The sequence below is a fragment of the Piliocolobus tephrosceles genome, chromosome 3 (assembly GCF_002776525.5).
Source record: "Piliocolobus tephrosceles isolate RC106 chromosome 3, ASM277652v3, whole genome shotgun sequence".
Taxonomy (NCBI): Eukaryota; Metazoa; Chordata; class Mammalia; order Primates; family Cercopithecidae; genus Piliocolobus; species Piliocolobus tephrosceles.
The window spans coordinates 5595859-5615589 of NC_045436.1; the positions used below are offsets into that span (position 1 = coordinate 5595859).

General features: G+C 46.2%; 1 protein-coding gene across 1 annotated transcript in view; it reads left to right on the top strand.

The window, feature by feature from the left end:
* Window positions 1-19731, top strand: part of ENPP6 (ectonucleotide pyrophosphatase/phosphodiesterase 6) — a 127483-nt gene that overhangs the window by 3661 nt on the left and 104091 nt on the right. The window lies entirely within an intron of this gene.

The following is a 19731-nucleotide window of genomic DNA, read 5'->3' on the forward strand; positions in this document are numbered from 1 at the left end:
AATGGGTGCCTGCTAATATTCTAAAGTGCGTAGCAAGGTGTTGTGAGCCCAAATGTGTCCTCACCCTCCTGTCTCCCAGTTCAAGTTGGGGTTCCAACCCCCAGTACCTCAGAATGTAACTGCATTTGGAGATAAGGTCTTTAAAGGTGACCAAGATAAAATAAGGCCCAAGTTAAAATAGGGCCCTAAAGTGGGGCCCTATTCCAATATGACGGTATAGGAAGGCGAAGAGACACAGGCACGTGCACGTGCAGAGAAAAGACAATGTGAGGACACACCAAGGCGGGCCTCACAGGCAGTGGAGAGGGGCCCAGACACCAACCCTGCTACTACCTCGTTCATGAACTGTGAACAAACAAATTGCTGTTGTTGGAGCCACTCCATCTGTGGTACTTTATAATGGCAGCCAAGAGAATGAATACACAAAGAATAGGGAGTGGGGTCCCAGCGTGCTGCAGAGGACCAGGGAGAGGAGGCGTTCCTTCCAGTTGGAGTAGCGTAAAAAAAGGCATTTTGAAGAGGAGAGATCTGAACTGGAAGAAACAGCCACTGGCATGGTGTGTGTCTCTACCTCTTACTTTAGGCATAAGCTCCCTTTCTGAAGAGTGGTGTGTAGATCACCTTCATTCTAGTGAAAACACAACCACAGTTTCAATGCCCTTGGAATGCTTTCTGTTTGAGTCTATCTTACCCGGGATCTTTTCGTAAAGTTATTCTCTCTTTGGGGTAAATTCACGTTTGACTGAAGTGGAGTTTAACATAAAGTCAAGGAAAGAAAGCAGTGATTTGTTCAATCCAGGTCATGGGTAAGAGGGGAATGCCACATCTGTTTTGAGGCAGCGTAACTTAGCATCATTTTGTTAAGGCTAATGGTAACATTTGTTTGCAATTCTCAAACACTTCTGATTAAGCAGTTGCAGAAAGTGGCCCAGAAACGTTCTGCGTAGTGGGGAAGCCAGTCTAGAACTTCGTCTTGGCTGCCAGTAACCCACCCAGAGATCAACAGATGCTGAAATAAGTTTGTCCCACAGTGTATTACTAGTATTTCAACATTTAGACACTAGGAAATAAAGCGCAGGGAAATTTAGTGTTTTGTTTCAGGCACTAAAGAATGTCATGGCAGAGCTGAGATGGGAGAGTAGGCATCAGAGACCCCGTTCTCACACAGCAACTGGCCGGGGCCTAGGCCTGCATCTTGGAGTGGCCAGAAGGTGGTGCGAGTGACCTGAGACCCGAGGATAGAGGTCTCCCCAAGGCAGTCCAGGGAGCAGCGAGAGACTGAATCATCGTGCTCCTCTGTGGAAATGTGGAAATCAAGGCAACAACAGGGATGTTAACTACTCAGAATTAATATTTGTGCCACGGTATTTTGTCTCGCACTCCTAGAAATTACCTGTGACACAAATTCTTACCTGATATCAAGGATCCATTGTTCTGGAGTAAAACAGCAGAGTAAGGTACACTTCCTACCACCCCATCTTTTAAGAAAATATCTGATTTAAGCTAAAACTGGACCAAAGGCAATCAAGGCAGAAAGTACTCGAACAATCGTGTTTTGAGAAAGCCCGCATGCTCAGCCCACTGCAGAATTCAGGCTTCCTTGGAGGGGCTGTTCACAGACTCTGCATTTACACAGCTCCAGGTAGGGTGGAGATAGCCTCCCTGGTCCCCTCCCCTGTCCTTCCCCAGGATCAGCATTTATATGGGGACATTGCCCCAGCTTGGGAGCCTCCTTCAATGTAGGTACCTCCCGAAATAAATGATCTCTCTTTGGCGGGCTCTCTTCCTGTCTTCCTGCTCTCTCTTGCACCAAATCCAGCCAAGCTTTTGTTCGGAACAGTGTCCTCCCGGGGGTCCTGGTCAATCCCAGCCTTGGTGCCCTGGCTGGGAGCTGCCTCTGCCCCTCCTTCCTGACAGCTCACTGGTCCCAGGATTCTGTCCTCCCTTGGTTTCCTTTGACTTCACTCACTTCTCCGTGGTCCCTTCCCTTGGTTCCTCCTGATCTCCCTGACCTTCCTTTGTCTCACAGTGAAATCAGCTGTCCTTTCAAGGTCGATCCTCAGCCTCTCCTCACCCATCCTCCTCCGCTGCTGACCACTGGCTGAAGCCGCAACCCCGACTGCCTGGAGGCTCCTCTCTCCAGCTTCCTCTCGCTGCCTGCCCTACAACCAAAGCGGCCCTGGGAAAGCAGTCCTGATCACGCCACTCCTCTGTTCACACCCTCCGGCGAGTTCTGTTGTACCCCAAGTGGAATCTAACGCTCTTGCAGACCTGGCCCCATAGGTCACCCAGCCTCTTCGGGGCCTTGCTCCCACCACCCTTCCCTCGATTGCTTGTGTCCCGCTGGGCATGCTTGAGTGCGCTGCTCCTCCTGGCTGCTTCCCTTCGGCTTGTTCCCCAGAAAGGCCCAAGCTGGGCATCGCTGTGTTCTTCAGATCTGCCTCCCAAGGTCACCGTGGCGGACGCATCTTCCCCGGGACCCCATCAGCGCTCTCTATCCCTCTTGATCTCTTTATTTTCCATCACGGCACCAGTTTATTTATTTCTATCTTCTCCAAATAAAATTTATCACAGTGGGCCGGATGCGGTGGCTGACGCCTGTAATCCCAGTACTTTGGGAGGCCGAAGCAGGTGAGTCATTTAAGGTCAGGAGTTCGAGAGCAGCCTGTTTAACATGGTGAAACCCTGTCTCTACTAATAATACAAAAAAACTTTCGCTGGGTGTGGTGGTGGGTGCCTGTAATCCCAGCTACACGGGAGGCTGAGGCAGGAGAATCGTTTCAACCCGGGAGGCAGAGGTTGCAATGAGCCAAGATTGTGCCACTGCACTCCAGCCTGGGCGACAAGAGTGAAACATCATCTCAAAAAAAAAATTATTTTAGGGAAAAAGCATTATTGTGATGATTAAGACATTCAGAGTTTCAGGGAAATGAATGATTACTTTGATGTTCGACATTTCTAAACTAATAAGGAGGAGAAAACACTACAATCATGCTTTGCTCATATGAAAGCAATTCGCATTTAGAGAACCAATTACCCTTTATGTCCAGTAATCTTACATATCTCAAAATGTGTCTTTCAGTTTTGTTTTAAATTTTGATTATAAGGTTGGAGTCAGAAAGAGGCCTGGGGGGAGAGTCACCTCCAAGGAGAGCTGTGTCAAAGTAGGAGATGAAAGAGGCTGGGGATGGTGCCAGAAAGCTTAACCAGGACACCAGTGATCCGCATGGCCCAAGGGAGAGCCTCCTTGTAGTGAAGATCGCTGACGTGGAGAAAGTGGAGCCAACAGCCACGCATGGAACCAGGCACATGATTCAGAACCAGCATGGAACACTGTGAGGATAGTTCAGGCCTAGGTGCCAGTGGTCTGGCTGCTGGACCTAGGGACGCATGTGGCAGCTTAAAGGGACTTGCACGGCCATCCTTGTGTTTTCAGCCTCTGTCCCAGGCTGCTTAGGTGGCCAGGTTGTTTATGCCAGCATCACAAGGAGTTACTTAGATGTTTAAAAATATCAGGGCATGTTATGGGCTAGTTTGTACACCCCCAAAACCCACGTGTTGACGCCCTACACCCCAATATCGTAGAATGTGACTGTATTTGGAGATAAGATCTTTAAAGAAGTAATGAAGGTAAAATGAGGTCACTAAGGTGGGTACTAATCCAGTATCGCTGGTATCTTTATAAGGAGAGGAGATTAGGACCCAGACGGGCACAGAGGGAAGACCACATATAGACACGGGGGAAGGCAGCTGTCTACAAACCAAGGAGAGAGGCCTCAGAAGAAATCAACCCTGATGACATCTTGATCTGAAACTCCCAGCCTCCAGAACTACAAGAAACTGGATTTCTTTCGTTTAAGCCACCCAACCTGTGTTACTTTGTCATGACAGCCATTGGAAAGCAATATAAACAGGATTGTGACACTAGGCTGCTAATGGAAGAATGCAGATTTTTTTTACACAGCCCACTTCTATGACCACACCTACTCACTGAGAGTTTCTGGTGACTTCTGCCCTGAAATTGAGGCAGTCATGGTGTGTTAGCTTCCTAGAACTGTCCTAGCAAATGTGGATGCTCAAAGTCTGAAATCCAGGTGCAGGCAGGGCCATGCTCTCTTTGAAGTCTCGAGGGGAGAATGTGTTCTGCGCCTTCCCCCGCCTTCTGGTGTTGCCGACAATCCTGGGTATTCCTTGGCTGGTAGATATATCACTCCAACCTCTGCTTCCATTGTCCCAGGGCATTCTCTGTGTCTCTCTCTGTGCCTCTCCTTATAAGGACACCAGCCATATTGAATTAGGGCCCACCTTCATGACATCATCTTAACTTGATTACGTCTACAAAGGGCTTATTTCTAATAAGGTCACATTCACAGGTCCTGAGGGTTGGAACTTCAATATATCTTCTTGGGGGCCACAAGTCAACCCCCTACACAAGGTCCGGTGGAGAAAGCTATGGATTTGCTGTCAGAGATAGAATTTAATCTATTCTGGCACTCTTTGACTTTCAGAACTTGAGCAGCTTCTTTTGAGTGTTAATCTTTTGTTTTGTTTTGTTTTGTTTTGTTTTGCTGTTGAGACGTAGTCTCACCCTGTCACCCAGGCTGGAGTACAGTGGCATGATTTCGGGTCACTGCAACCTCCACTTCCCTGGTTCAAGTGATTCTCCTGCCTCAGCCTCCTGAGTAGCTAGGATTACAGGTGCCCGACACCATGCCTGGCTAATTTTTTATTTTTATTTTTAGTAGAGATGGGGTTTCACCACGTTGGCCAAGCTGGTCTCAAACTCCTGACCTCAGGTGATCCACCTGCTTCAGCCTCCCAAAGTGCTGAGATTACAGGTGTGAGTCATTGCATCCAGAGAGTGTTAATATTTTATCAGTAGAATGTAGAAAGTAAATGTTACCCAATAGACTTACTGTGAGAATAGAATGAGCAAATATACATGTAAACTCACCTTTAGCAACAGCGTACATATTACTCCCTTTGTCAGTAAGGTGAGGCTGAGTTATGTTGTTGCAACAAGCAATTCCACACCACGTCTGAGTCTTAGAATAACTAACGTTTATTCCTCAATCATGTGCGTGGCCTTGAGGAATGACCTCCACCCCATTTCCTCTTCATTCTGGGACCCAGGCTGAAAAAAGCAACTTCTAAATGAGACATGCTGCTCTCATGGCAGAGGTAAAAGAGGAAACAGAACATTGTCATCATGGGTAGTTCGGGCAAAGGAGGAGAAGTGAGCGTGTTCAGGTCAGAAGGAGGGGTGCTGCGCCCATTCACCATCTGGCTGTGGGTTGGGGGTTACAGAGAATTGACTGTGTAAAAAACATGTGCAGCTGATGAAAGTCTGTGAAAGCCACACCAAAGGAGAGTCCAACAGGCTCCTCCTTCCCTCCTTTTCCACGCCAGACATCACCGCATCTGCTCTTTGTGATGGACTGTAAGTGAGGGGGAGAGTTGAATTTGAAGAGCATCCATGAGGCAGAACTTGCTGACTGGCTGACAAGTGAATATGAAAGAAGAGCCCAAACCGATGCCACAGCTACAAGATCATCTGAAGTCTGAGTAAAGGGGCTCCTATTAGCACAGATGGGAAAGTTCGAAGGGCTGTTTATCTCAGTGAGATTTATTTGGAAAAGTAACTTTTCACCAAATTATATTTCAAGTGGAGTAAGATATTCACTTGACATTATCCCTTTAGGGGATCAGAGACAGTGTCTTAAAGGAGAGTTCAAGAAGCATGCAGAATACCACCGAGGCAAAGGAGAGAAATTGATCCTGTGGGTCCTAGTGGACCCCAGGAGATGGACTTCCTATCTCACTGCCTGCTACCAGCTGGTGCAGAATATGTCTCCCAGATACACAGTTAAAATCTGCCTTCCCACCTGAATTAACTTTTGTCAACATTTTGTCACATACTTCCCAGAGACACCTAACATTTTTCCACTTAAAACTACACTCTGCAATGAGCCTCGATTAAGCTGCCTAAAGATGCAGGCATGGCAGGCGAGGTGTCCAGCAATAGAAGCTAGAAGTGGGTAAGAGCACTAATAACCAGCCATGCCCCGAGGGAAAAAAAATGCGTTCTAAGAATTTACTAAAATAATGTCTCCCAGCACGTCATTATTTAAGCTCCTATCAACAAACCTCTCTGCACTGAAGTGTCACTTTTCAAAAAATATGTTTCTTTCGGCTTCCGTGGTGATGAGAGGGTGTTCTGATTATACGGCATTCAGCTGCTGGAAACTCACTCCATGAAGAAGGGAGTGGTTAGAGTAGTGGGCAAAGCTGTAAAATGTGGTGAAAGCTTTTGATTGTAATAACAGCGAAGGCGTTTCCAGAAGGCTTGTCCACGTGGAGCCACTGCGGTCTGTCTACACGCCATGGCGATCTCACAACCCCCACCCCTGCCTCCCTCACCCCAACGTTGATTGATATGATCATGTGCCTCCTGTCAAGGCTTTCGGGGTGGCTTGACCCCCGCGGCTCCAGTTCCTGCTCAGCATGGGTGCTGTGCCAAAAGTGGGTTAAAGGGCATTTCAAATTAATTCGGAGGGAGCCTGACTCAGCAGGTTAACATTCGTTTCAGAGACACCTTCAGCAACACCTGCTCGAGTTTCAGAGCCCCTCAGAGCCCCACAATAGGCCCATTGTGTCCGCACAATAACCAGGCAGAGACCTGGGGTAGGGCTGGGGGTCCTGGGAGCCCATGTGCAGCATTTGGCTCTTGTTGGATACTCTGAACCAACTGCCATCATCAGCCCTTTCGATAGCAAGGAGAGAAGATCGAGAAGGCAGATCATGGGAGGGTGTGTGGGCCACCTTATTCAGACGAAGGGCTGTCGGGGCTGATGGCAATGGAACTTTGGTCCAGGATACTGACGATGCTTTAGTTCTTGATGAAGGAACTCCCCCGGGCACCTTCAGGAGCACGTGCATGGGAGAATGTGTGTAAATGTCTGCAGCAGAACACCCCGGGCTGAGTGCTAGAAGTGGGTTCCAGGTGTGCCGGGAGGCCAAGTCCCCCGGGTGTCACCTTTGGTGGTGAGCAGTCTCGTCCACTCAACCTGGGTTGCCCTGCCGACTATCTGCACGGGGCAGGCTGGGAAGTCCACAGGGCAGGGAAAGACGGCAGAGGAGCCAACTTCTCCTGACTGCCACAGTCCGCAAGGGACTTGGATACATTACATCATCTTCCTAGTCCTGCATTCTTGCTGTTTAGCATGAGAAGACCAGACAGATGGAGTGCACGATTGATGTTAATTAGGTCCTGGCCACCTAGATGTGCTGACCCCAACCGAAGCCAGAAAGGTTCACAGTGACTCGACAGCCAACTACACATGCTTGAATCCACCTTTTGTTGAGAGGCCTCCATGCACCACGGATCATGTAATTAACCAACACACAAGCAGTAATAACAGTGCGGTAAGGAACCGCAGCGATGGCTCAGGAGACTGGCACACCTACAGCTGAGCCGAGTGGATCCAGATGTCCTCGGGACACTGGTCAGTGGGGGCCTTACTGCTTCTGGCACCAGAGGCCAGACTTGGGAGAAGGAGAAGGCTTCAGAGCTCTTATGGGCAGAGGCTCTAAAGGTGTCTTGAACGAGGCCAAGTCTTGGCTGCTTTTGTTGTCCTCCCAGATGAGTCTGCTCTCATCATGTAAGCCACCTTTCACTTTCTATCGGTCTGTTTCAGGGTTGAGGTGCCACTGGGCAGCAGCAGGTGTCATCACTGCAGTCCATTGCGTGTGTGGATATCACTTTGAGGAGGGAGACAGCTGCACAGTGGGCTTACTGATACTTGGCATGAGTGACTCCATTTTGAGACATTAGGAGCACAAATTATTATATCAGGGATGTGTGCTGGGAATGTTCTAGGTGATGAAAGTACCATAGAGAGGTTCTGAGAGCCCACTGAGTGGGAGCAGGTGGAAAGGGGGACTGGAGGGGGCTCCCAGTGAAATGCTGTGTCCCTTGCCCTGTTTTATGATCACAATAGCTCCAATTTGACCTGTTTTCTACATATGAAGAAAGTGGTCTATAGTTAATCCCACTGGACACTAATGGCCCCTAACAAGGACTGGCCTGAGGGAAGGGTGGACGGTAGCAGACAGAAGTCCTGTATCTGTGGATGTCACGGTGGAGACACCCACAGAGTTTGCCTAAGTGGCCCCCAAGCTTTGGGCTCTCCTTCCAGGTTCTGGACACGAACCATCACAGTCGCCCAGGTCCTGCACACGAACCGTCGCAGTCGCCCGGGTCCTGCACACGAACTGTCGCAGTCGCCCATCAGCTCTGCAGCATGTCCAGCTTTCCCTGAAAGATCCTCTGTGTGTCTAAGGATTTGGCTTTCACAGGTGGGCTTGAGAAAACATTCTGCTTTAAAGGTTGAAAGCAGCCACTCTACAGAAATATCAATGTTTGGGAGAAAACCTCAAATATTGTGTTCTTCAGCCACTCACTACCAGACCATGGGCCTAGCCTGGAACCTGCTCTCCAGCCCTCTTCAGCCTCTGCCTGGCAGCCCGAGCTCCTGACAACAGCCCCCTGGCCTATGAAATATCGCATCACGGAGTCCACCAAAGAGGAAAGACGGGTGACTTTGAGGCTGGAGCACGTCAAGGCACAGGGGAGCCTGAGAGAAGACGCCTCAGCTCCAGCAGCCCCTGGAAAATGCTGCCATGTCACTTAGCCTGAAATTTTCCAAGCTGCATGATCTGTGTGTTAAGTGCCAGTTATGTTAAAACCATTCATGCATGTTCCCTTGGTCTCTGGTCACATATGCTCTGTGGTATGGAGGCAGCCTCTCTCCTTCTCTGTTCAGCCAGACTCTTCCCAGAGCCCCTAGAAGGAGACACTGCCGTTCAGGTCATCAGGGCCCCAGCACAGGGTACCTGCCAGTTGGAGGGAAAACATACCTTTGAAGATGCCTAAGAAACCAGGAATCATGGTACCTCTCTGGATGGCAACTGGACAGACGAGAGACCAGAGGGGACAGGGACATCTTGCTGCCTGTTTTTGAACGACGTGGATTACTTACCTCTTCGCAATACTAAATGAAAAACTTCTATCAGATCCAATGAGACTTGCTCAACTCTAGTAGAACAAGCAGACATTTTGTTCAACATTGATTAAACCCCCACTTGTGATTTAGGGAAATACATTCACATTCAAAGAGTTTTTAAAAGCATGTTCCTCAACCTAGTGGATCTAAAGCAATGTTTTGGGGTTTGGTTTGGTTTTCTCAGTCTGCACCGCAAATTTGCAAACAGTGACCAGCCAGGGCTCAGGACCCCCCAGCTTGAGGTTTTTGTCACTATCCTTCTCTCAACGCCACCACCTCTGGGAGCTGCCACTGCCCCTCTGAGAAGCAGGACTAAAGGCCATCTATGAGACCCCCCCTAGTGTGCAGCCTTGGAAGGGCTCCCATTTCACAGGTGGGTCCCTGCAGGCAAGACCTGTCCGTGCAGTGATCCCCGCCACTGTTGGTCTACACTCCCTCGGGGGCAGTGGAGTGTGGACCGTCTCCACATCGGGGCCCAGTGCTTGCTCAGAGGAGACATTGGTTCGTGTTTGTGGGACTGCACTGGCTCAGAGCCAGGAACTGGGCTTTTCCCAACTCAGTGGCAGAAGCCGCGGGTTGCCCATCTTCTACAAGGCTCTGGAGTTTTGCTGCCAAGCCCTGTCTGTTGGTTGAGGTTGTATTCTTTTCTAACAAACTACCCAATGCATCATATGCCTGTTTTGATCTCACTGGATTCTGGATTCTTCTGGCCAAGTTCCACTGGCTTCTACGTCCCCTCCCCTCATCTTCATACCGGATGCCTCTCTTGCCCTTTAGGCTGACAGCAGCACCACTGCCATGTTCATCCTGTTGTCCTGGACTTCCCAGAACCCAGAGCTATCCCTGGTGTTCACTGGTCTCTGTGGGAGGATCTAATTCCAGGTTCCAGTTACTCCCAGTCTGGCCCATGCCCCTGCAGCTTAGCTGGCTGGCCTTGTTCCAAACCATGACATCCCTCCCTGCACATTTCTATGAATGACTTTCATAGTCCGTTTTAGCATGCGTTTGTGTAAGACATAACACTAAAACTATATGAATGACCTTGGGAATATGTAACAAAATCCACTACACCCCAATCCAAATTTCCTCCAAAGGCATTCAGAATTACCAAATGCCAAAAGCAGAGGATGACTTAGAGATGCTAGCACGTTTGTCTTATTGTGCAGGACACAGAAGCCAAAGATTCAGATCTGGCAACCAGATAAAGGGAGAAGAACCACACCAAATGCAGGTTTCTGAGCCGGGGCCAGCATCTGACGCCTCTTAGATGATCAGGGATGGAAGCCCAGGTGTTTGTTCCCTTCTAGCCCCTCTCGCCATGTGCCCAAGTTGCCCTCTTTGCCTGAGTTCTCCACCTTATGCCGAGTACTCTACTCTTTCCATTCTGAACTTCCCTGGGTTGTTTTTGCTTCTTTCTTCACCCTCATTAACATCTCCCAGGATGTACAATCTGAGATGGAGATGAGATTCAAAGCAGTGAGTGTGTGTGTGTGTGTGTGTGTGTGTGTGGTGCATGTGTAGATTTCATCAACAATTTGGCCCAGGAGGAGGTGGAGCCACCTGGAAGACTGTGGCTGGTTTCAGGATACAACTTGGCCATCCTCTCTATTTTCTGGTGCCATGAATAGTAACTGAAGACTGTCTGCTGTTCCTTAAACCTTTTACATAATCCCATCAAGCTCTGATGGAACAGATTCCAAGGAATCACTCCAGCCTGTGTCAACATGTATTATAACGTCCAGCTAAAAGCTAAAGGAATCTAATAAAAACAAAGCAACTTTACCCAATCCCCACCCACCTATTTGCCTGTTCTTTTGAACTGACTGCCCAGCTTCGGGGGAGTCTTGAAAGTTGACCTCATGAGATTCCCTCAGGGGACATCAGACTGATCCCTAACCTTCAAACCAGGGGACCGTCAGGGTTCTTGCAGCCAGTTGTGAGACGCCTGTTGGGATGCAATTTAAATCGTGATCTCTTCACCTCTCCCTTTTCACCTCCTGGTTTTTGTTGGAGGCCTCTCTGGGAACTCTCAGTCCTTCTCTTTGTTGATACTATCTATTCTTTCTTTTTTCTCTTAATTTTTAAAAATTATTATTATTATACTTTAAGTTCTAGGGTACATGTGCATAACGTGCAGGTTTGTTACATATCTATACTTGTGCCATGTTGGTGTGCTGCACCCATCAACTCGTCAGCACCCATCAACTCGTCAGCACCCATCCACTCGTCATTTACATCAGGTATAACTCCCAATGCAATCCCTCCCCCCTCCCCCTCCCCATAATAGGCCCTGGTGTGTGATGTTCCCCTTCCCGAGTCCAGGTGATCTCATTGTTCAGTTCCCACCTATGAGTGAGAACATACGGTGTTTGGTTTTCTTTTCTTGCGATAGTTTGCTGAGAATGATGTTTTCCAGCTGCATCCACGTCCCTACAAAGGACACAAACTCATCCTTTTTTATGGCTACATAGTATTCCATGGTGTACATGTGCCACATTTTCTTAATTCAGTCTGTCACTGATGGACATTTGGGTTGATTCCTTTGCTATTGTGAATAGTGCTGCAATAAACATACGTGTGCATGTGTCTTTATAGCAGCATGATTTATCATCCTTTGGGTATATACCCAGTAATGGGATGGCTGGGTCATATGGTACTTCTAGTTCTAGATCCTTGAGGAATCGCCATATTGTTTTCCTTAATGGTTAAACTAGTTTATAATCCCACCAACAGTGTAAAAGTGTTCCTATTTCTCCACATCCTCTCCAGCACCTGTTGTTTCCTGACTTTTTAATGATTGCCATTCTAACTGGTGTGAGAGGATACTATCTATTCTTTCTGTAAGAGCTTTACTTCCATCTTCCCGCACACCTACAGCCCAAGCTGCGGTTTTCCTCCACCTGTCTTTCTCTTTCAAGCCAAAATAAGATGCCCTGCTTCCAAAAGGCTTTGATGTATAGATAGCAACATTAACATTTCAGAGGTGGGTGGTGCCTTGAGATCTTGTTATTTTCATCCACTTGCTAACTCCTTTTCCACTTACTGTCTGAACCACAGATTTTGGTAATTACACCAACATATAGTATTGACATAGATAGTCATACAGTGCCTTCATACATGAATATTATCCATTCAAGGATACCCTGAATATCTACTTTGTAAGAGTTCTAAAGATGCCAGGACGTGGCCTCTGTCCTGAACAAGCTTGAATTAAGCTGAAGCAATTAAATATGTGTCAAAATGAATATAATCATCGGACAGGATAGAACAGGCACCGGGGAAGCACAGCTCATTTCTGAGAGTGTATGTGAAGAGGGAAGGTTCGCTGAGGTGACAGTTATTTGAGTAAAGCCTGAAGGATCTGGACAGCTTGAAACCTGGAGGAAGGGCCTTGTGGGTGAACAGCACGGCACAAGCCAAGGGGCAGAGATGGGATGACAAGGAGTGTTTGAAGACGAGAGCTGGGCTTTGAGATGATGACTCTGACATCTCTGAGCAGGGCAGGTTTCAGGGCCAAGGGAGGCCACTCAAATCTACGTTGAAAATGATGGAGCCTGGGGGTCGCGTCCCCAGTGCCAGAATGAACCTCAGGTCAAGAAGTTGATCGGCTCTGTGGAGAGGGACCTGCAGGAGCAGCTGGGCGTGGAGGATTAGAGAGAAAGGAGTCTTGGGTCCGAGGAGAGTCTGAGCTAGCCTTAGGGGAAGATTAATAAATTACTCTGTGTGTACAGTGAATTGCGGTTCACAGACATGGGTGTGTAAGAAATACTGCATTTCTCAGTTTTTCTTAAAAAACCTAAATCTATCCATGATCCTTGAACACATTCGTCAGAAAACCAAATACCACATGTTGTCACTTATAAGTGGGAGCTGAATGATGAGAACACATGGGCACATAGAGGGAAACAACACACGCTGGGGCCTATCGGACGGTGGAGGGTGGGAGGAGGGAGAGGATCGGGAAAAATAACTAGTGGGTACTAGACTTAATATCAGGGTGATGAAATAATCCATACAACAAACCCTCGTGACACAAGTTGGCTTAGGTAACAAACCTGCGCTTGTACCCTTGAACTTAAAATAAAAGTTATGAAAAATCAACATACAAAAACTAAATTAAAAATTGGAAATTAGAAACTTTTTGAAATGGTTCAAATGGTACATTTTTGTGTTATGTATAGTTTACCATGATAAAAAAAAATCTGACTCTAACTTGCAAGCCACTGGGCTTATCGGCATTTCAGTTTTGATTACTGCTGAGTAGGTGAGGGGGTGTCTTTTCCTGCTGAGGTCTAGGAAAGGCCCTCAGGTCATACGCAGTCCCACGGAGTCGGGTCAGCAGCTCTGGTCATTAGTCCACACTAGGCTCTACCAAATGCCCATGTGCCAGCTCCAGAGACCAGGCTCTGCGGCGTTGGGCAGGACACTCTTGTGCCATGATGCCAGCCTTCCCCACTGTATCTCACAGGCATCAGTCCTCCCCTGTGGGTTCTGCCACCAAGCAGGGCATTGTCTCCCACACTCCCCAGAGAGGCTGGCTCCTTCTTTTTCCTCCCTGGTCTGGGAAGAAGACGTCTCACCAGAGCCACCGTCACGGATGTGGCCTGTGCAGTCCCACAGGGCTCTGTGCTTATTAAGACCTGTGCTTGGTTTAATGCACTGTTGTCACTGTTTTGAAATTCTTAATAATTTGTGGATGAAGGATCTCACATACTCATTCTTCACTAGGCCCTACAGGTTATGTAGCCTGTCTTGCCTTCTTTTCTTCCTGTCTTCTCTGAAAGGCATGTGACCTTCTTCCCTTCCTGCCAGAAACGTTGTCACGATGTGCTCAAATGCACGCAGGAGAGGTGCACCCAGCAGTCATCTTGGCTGTTTGCTCCAGAAACACAGGACGGTGAGGGGGAGCACACAGGGAGAAAACATGCTAATTAATGTGCAGTGAAACATCTCAGTGGAGCATCTAAATGAATCGTTTATGTCCTTGCACTGTGATGCCTGCAAGACGTTCAGGTGGTGACTTCTTAGCAGCCATGAAGGACTGGAGATACTGACTGAGGAGTGGGAAATCATCCGAGTAAATGAGGGAAGATGATGGTAAGAAAGAGGAACCTCGGGGACCATGCTCACATTCAGTGGGCACAGTGTGGAGGAAGAGGTATCAAAGGAGACAAAGGAAGAGGCAAAGAGCTATCAGGGACCATGGCAACAAAGGCCAAAAATAACCTTAGGATCCCAGCAGGGCCAAAGCAATCAAGGAAAGACAAAGCTTCTAATAGAAGAAAGTCAGTATTATCAAACTGAACAATTAAAGAAAATAAGAAATGAGAACGTCCTTAGGTTAGGGGATTTGTACTTAGCAGCAGAGTTTGCGGACCCTTAGGGAGCTGGAAAGGAGGACAAATGCTTTGTAGGTAAATTCTGCATTTGGAGCTTTGGTGGTTTGTATTTGCCTGTGTAGCTGGGAATCTGGAGGATGTAACCTAATTTCCATATGCTAATTAGGTCCCATATATGGCTCTATAGTGGTGATCTCAATTGATCTTTTAAAATGATTACTAATAGCTTTATTGAGGTATAATTTACATGTTACAAAATCCAGCCATTTTAAGAGTACAACTCAGTTATTTTTAGTATATTTACAGAGATGTGCAACCGTTGCCACAGTACACTTTTATTTAGAATATTTTTATGATCCCAAAAGGAAACTTTATGCCCTACAGTTGCTTCCCATCCTCACCTGCCCCTCTAAGTAAGCTCCAACTCTGCCTTTATAGATTTGCCTTTTCTAGGCATTTCATACACATGGAATCATACAATATGTGTTCCGTTGGGTCTGGCTTCTTTCATTCACTAACTCTAATGATTCTGAGGTTCATTCATGTTGTATTAGTATGTTTCTCCTTTTTATTGCCAACTACTGAACTGTGTGGATAGGCCACATTTTGTTCTTCATTCATTAATGGATGAACATTTGGGTTGTTTCCACTTTGTGGCTATTGTGAATAATACTTCTGTGAACATTTGTGCACAAGCCTTTGTGTGAATATATGTTGTCATTTCTCCTGGATAGATACATAAGAGTGAACTTGCTGTATCACAGGATAAGTCTGTGGTTAACATTTTGAGAAATTGCCAAACTGTTTTTCAAAATGGCTGCACCGTTTTACATTTTCACCAGCAGTGTGTGAACTGACATCCCCACAACCTCACCAACACTTGTCATCGTCTTTTTAAAATTAGAGCCACGCTGATAAAGGAGCCATTATTGTCTCTTTTATCAAAGCCGTTCCAGTGGGTATGAAGTGGCATTTCATGGTCGTTTCATTTGCATTTCCCTAAAAACTAATGATGTTGAGCATCTTTTCTTTTCATGTGCTTGTGGGCTATGTGATAATTTATTTGGAGAAATGTTTATACAAATCCTTTGACTCATTTTAAAAATTAGATTGTCATTTTATTTTTAGTTGTAGGAGGTCTTTCTATATTCTAGATATAAATTCCTTATGGGATATATGATTGGCATATATTTTTCTTCCAGGCTGTGGGTTGTCTTTCACTTTCCTGATGGGGTGTCTTGGTGTATAAAAGCATTTAGTGTTGATGAAGTCCTATTTATCAACTTTTCCTTTTACGACTTGTACTTTTTGTGTCATAACTATGAAATAATCCCCTAACCCAACATCATGATAATTTACTCCTACATTTTCTTATAAGACAAAGTTTCTAGCTGTTACTTTTGGGTTTGTGATCCCTTTTGAATTACTGTTTATACGCAGTGTGAGGTAGTTGTCCCAGCACTATTTGTTAAAAAGACTATTCCTTTTCCATTGACTTATTTCTGACACCTTTTCAAAAATCAGTTGACCATAAATATTGGAGATTATTCTTGGGCTTTCAATTTTATTCCAATAATCTCTTGATCTTTAGGTGTATCCTTATGGTGAGATCAGACTATCACGATTGCCACAGCTTGGTAGAAAATTTTGAAATCAGTATGTGTAAATCCTTTAATTTCGTTCTTTTAAAGATTATTTTGGCTATTCCAAGTCACCTGTGCTTTCATATTAAATTTGGGAAGAGCATGCCAACTTTTGCAAAAGCCGGTTGGAATTTGGATAAGGATTGTGCTGAATCTGCAGTCCAACTTAGGTAGTATTGCCACCTTAACAATATTAAGTCTTCTGATCCATGAACATGGGATGTCTTTCCGTTTATTTTGGTTGTTGCAGTTTCCTTCAGCAATGCTTTGTAGTTTTCGGTGTACATTTGGTACTTTTTTGCTAAGCATTGCTAAATGTTTTATTCTTTTTGACGTTATGTGAATGGAATTATCTTCAGGATTTTATTTTTGCAGTATATAAACTGGAATTATCTTCCTACCTTACTGAATTTGTTTATTAGTTAAAAGTTTTTTGTGTATTCCTGAGGATTTTCTGCATATAAGAATATACAAGATGTATTTTCTGCAAATAAAGGCAGTAACTTCTTCCTTTCTAATCTTGATGCCTTCAATTGATCTCTATAGTCACCTTAGGAGTTATGTACAGGCATTTTACAGATGAGAGAACTTTCATCTAGAGAAGTTAAGCGCCTTGCCTGAGGTCAGTTAGCCAGGAAGTGAGTGGATGTGGACCAGAACAGAGGGCTTCTGCTTCCCCCTCCGTCACTCTGCGTTTTCAACACACTGCCTCCAGTTGGCAGAGTCAGGATCTGAGAAGACAAAGGATGGCCTATCTCTGTAGCATTCCTATTGTCTTCCTTTATTACAAGCAGCCAGATTCAGTCAAGCAGGGAGCAGAACGTACATTTCCCAAATGTCTACCGTGTTTTGTACTATGCTCAGTGCTAGGCACATCAAACACTATTCCAATTAATCCTCATAAAACCCTGTGAAGTAGTCACAATGGTTGGCATTTTACAAATGAGGAAACCAAGGCTCTGAGATATTAAATTACTTGTTCAAGATCACAGAGCCCATAAATGAAAGAACTATGAGTACAAAATCCTGTGCTCCCCACAACGTCATGCTGCCTCTTCCTTCCTGCTTCTGAGGCAGCAACTCTCAGGGCAGTGCCATCCTGCATAGCCATCTACATATCTCTCCCTTAGACAGTGATTTTGTAGCTGCATTATGCACATGGCATATGTCTGCACACATAGACACCCATAGTACATGAGCCACTGCCTTTCCAGGCTTCCTTCAGACTAAGCAACCTCATGGGTAACTATTTTTTAAACCCTCCTTTGTGTGTCTCAATGGACAATGTGAACAATAAGCGCTTCTGGGATTGAGTATAAAAGAGAGGATTCAACATCAGACACTTAGCTACTTATCTCAAATGGTCAAGGCTGCACAGTTGTGAAAAATGGCTTAAACAGGCTTCTTTTGATAAGTCACATCTGGGATACTGCCCCAGACCACCAAGAGGCAGCTCTGGACAAGTTGTTTCTGATTATACTTGGTTATGGGGACCTGGGAGGGCATGGTGGTCCCAGTGAGGGCAGGGTCTGACTCACCCTACATCCCATTCAACCTGTCTCATGCTCCCTGACACTTAGTAAGCACTCTATAAATGCCTCCTTGTATACGTTTTAAACTTTCTTGAAGCTGCTGTATCCTAAATAGTTAGCCAGGTTTCCTTTTTAGCTGTTTTCTTCCCCATCTCATTTCCACTCCAAAAAGAAAAGAAATTCCTGCTGCCAATCTATCAAGAGTGATATTTTTAGTCTTAGAGCAGACGAAACATCCAAATGAAAGTGAGGGAGATCAGCTCAGACACAGCCCCCCGGTTCTCTTTGCTCTCTTCTCCCCGGTGACAGTCAACACACAAACCAGGATAAGTTCTAGAAGCACAAAGCAGGAATGGAAGGAATTAAGTATTTTGCAAACTCTATCAAATATTGTGAGGGGCAAGAAGGCACCAAACTTAAACTCTATGGTTTACCTTTTCACTAAATTCCAGATTGGTGAGTAATCCAGTACTCTGGTGGTTTAAACAACTTCTTTTGTATTACCCAGGAGATATTAGGTTTGGGAGTTCAAGCCATTTATAACAGAGAGTCTGGAAAAGTTCTCAGAGACGGCGGTTCCCTGAGGTGACACAGTGTGTGGTAGAAGGTTTTCTACTTTAGCACCCCTGCTTCCAGGTGGTTTCATGGTCAGCAAGAGAATATGATTTTTAATAACATGAAATAAAAAGGCAGTGCTTCTGCCAAAATAAGATTACCTTGTATTTTACTCAGCCATATTTTATATTTTCTCAGTTCTTTGCCAAATCCAACCACTTGTCTCCTCACACGAGTTCCCTTCCTTTTCATGCTCACATGCTGATCCTGGGCTCTGGCCGGCTCGCCCCTCCCTGTCTCTTGAAGATATTCATGGGAGGAGAGCCAGGAGGGACCAGAAGTGAGAGACACGGGTTCTACCCTGGGCTGTGGTGAGATCTAAACCTTGTGGCTTCAGACAAAGTCTCCTTGGGTTCAAGTTGCTTTTCTTTAAAAATGAGGACATCAAGGACGCCACGGAGTTCATTTGAACATTCCTGCAGGGTCCTCTCTATCTTCTGCCCTTCTGGCCTCCTCTGGTCTGTTTCCTCCTGAGGCTTCCTGACCTTTGTCCGTGGACAGGCAGGACTGTCATTGGTCACGAGCCCCTGCACTGCCAGAGCTGCTGACTCAAACCCGAGCTTCAGCGTTGCTTAGCACAGGAAGCCTGTACACGCTCACCTGTACTTTTTAAAGCGTGAATTTAGTCTTTATATACCCCTTCCCCTGGATAAGACTCAAAGTTATGATTTAAAAAGAGGGAAAATAGCCTGACTTGTGGTAAGATATGGGGGATTAGAAACCTAGGCCAGGAATTTCTGTTTAAAATCACATGTTTCACTACCAGTTTCCCTGAGGGACAAAGTCTAATTCTTTTTGGGAACTATCTAGTGGACACCATCCCCTCTGGTTTCAATGCAGCACCCCCGACTCAGAGCCATGGCAAGGAAAGGAAGGCGGCTGAGAGGAGAAATCCCCTGGCGTAAACATGAGGAACTATTTATTATATCAACTCCAATCCACTTTCCCAGCACAGCCCGGCAGTCTTAGCGTGCACAGCCACTCGGCTCCAAGCCACAGCCCCAAAGCACTTGACAGACTGGTGAGTCACATGTGGAATGGTCGGTCACCCTGGTGGGTCACATGTGGAAAGTCCAGGAAATTACATTTTCAAAGAATGGCAAATGCATCCACTTGCTTAATCACCTCATCTGCCATTTTGCTTCCTAGGAATCTTTCTAGATCTATTCAGGTTCAAGTCTAAGTGTTAATACGGCCAGGGTTTGACTTCTTCATGGAAATCAGCACCTCCTCCATCACATGAAATGCAAAGCTGGTCCTACCAGTGGGCCCAGGGGATTAACAATCCATCTGTCATGTGTGAGCGTGAGATGTCTTTATCTTGAATGAAACCTCCCGCATTTAATTGGCAATACATTTTCCTGAATCTTTTCTCAGAAGAATTGCTTCTCTCTCCAGCTAAACTGTTTCTAAATCTGTAGCCCTCTGGAGTAAAGTGGTATCATTTTCCCATGTGGCTTCTGAACTGGCTTTCCCTCTCACGTGAGATGCCTGTGTGTGGTCTCACGGAGCTGGTTCCTAGCAGCCATAGGCAAAC